Here is a 1,079-nt window from a genome sequence, read left to right as displayed (position 1 = left end):
AATGTTGAAGCCTCCTAGAGCTTTAAGCCATGCGAGACATTGAAATGCTGTTTTAACGGGAGCATGCATAATTGCTGCAAACATACTTTTATCACAAGTTCTAGCCACGCCACGGAGGCTTCGAAGTTCCTTCACCATTCGCTTTCCTCTCTTTTGTTACACAGTTTCAGACTACGATCAGGGGTACCGAAACGCTGTATTGATTGTAAACAACCATTTTTATCTTGGAGCGGAGCGTTCCTTTACTCGTTAGATTTGTCTTGTCGCGTGTGTATTCGCTTTTTCGACGCTTTTTAACCATTTAACTTGTTTAGCGAAGCTAAACGCACAGACAGACAAAAAAAAAGGAACAGCATCGCGCGTCAAACAGCGACGACCCATCTGAAGCGATCTTTCATTTATACACCGTTTGTAAACAGAGAGATGTATAAAGCGCGGGGAATCATTCGAAACCCTGGGGCTATTCGAGCTTGCATTTCAGCAAATTATCATCTCAAACATTTCACTCGTTTGCTTTTTCTAAATTTATAGGAGAGCTTCTTTCGTTTATTTTTGACACACCTTTCGTAAATATCGTTTCTGGCAACGTCGGGAGCGTGGATTTCTACAAGTGAACAATCGCGCCGATCCGATAACTTCCAGCAGGATGGAGAATCTTTATAGATTATCTTCCGAGAACTCGGTGCTTTCACGGGCGGTCGTTTATAAATTTTAACGAACGACTCGCGCGCCGTGACGCACTTGCGCTAGTTCGAAGAGATATTTCGAAATTTGTTTCTCTCCTTTAACGGCCTGCATTTAGTGTATCGGTTGCGATTTTCGTCACATCGTTTCCACGACAAACGCCGACGAACTGCCCAACTATCGCTCGTACGTTGCGACTCTTTCTTTGTTTATCGTTCATTCATTCTTTCAATTTCGTTCGATAATCCCGCTCCGAAACGTTCTACTTTCGTTGAACGACGGCGAGATGTTTAGAAAGAAATGAATTACTCTTTTTTCGAGAAGCAAACGCAAGCAGTCTTTTGTTAAGAAAACGACCCTCAGCCAGGCGTGGTCCAGGAATTGTATCCGTGGAC

General features: G+C 43.4%; 1 non-coding gene across 1 annotated transcript in view; it reads right to left on the bottom strand.

Annotated features, from left to right (window-relative positions):
• Positions 1-1,037: 1,037 nt before the first annotated feature.
• The window catches only part of LOC143306550 (5.8S ribosomal RNA), a 155-nt gene continuing 113 nt past the window's right edge, over positions 1,038-1,079 (bottom strand). Inside the window, exon 1 of the ribosomal RNA XR_013063906.1 lies at positions 1,038-1,079. This exon is cut by the window's right edge and continues 113 nt beyond it. This is a non-coding gene — a ribosomal RNA (5.8S ribosomal RNA).

Source organism: Osmia lignaria, unplaced genomic scaffold (assembly GCF_051020975.1).
Source record: "Osmia lignaria lignaria isolate PbOS001 unplaced genomic scaffold, iyOsmLign1 scaffold0012, whole genome shotgun sequence".
Taxonomy (NCBI): Eukaryota; Metazoa; Arthropoda; class Insecta; order Hymenoptera; family Megachilidae; genus Osmia; species Osmia lignaria.
This window is presented reverse-complemented; position numbering and strand designations above follow the sequence as displayed.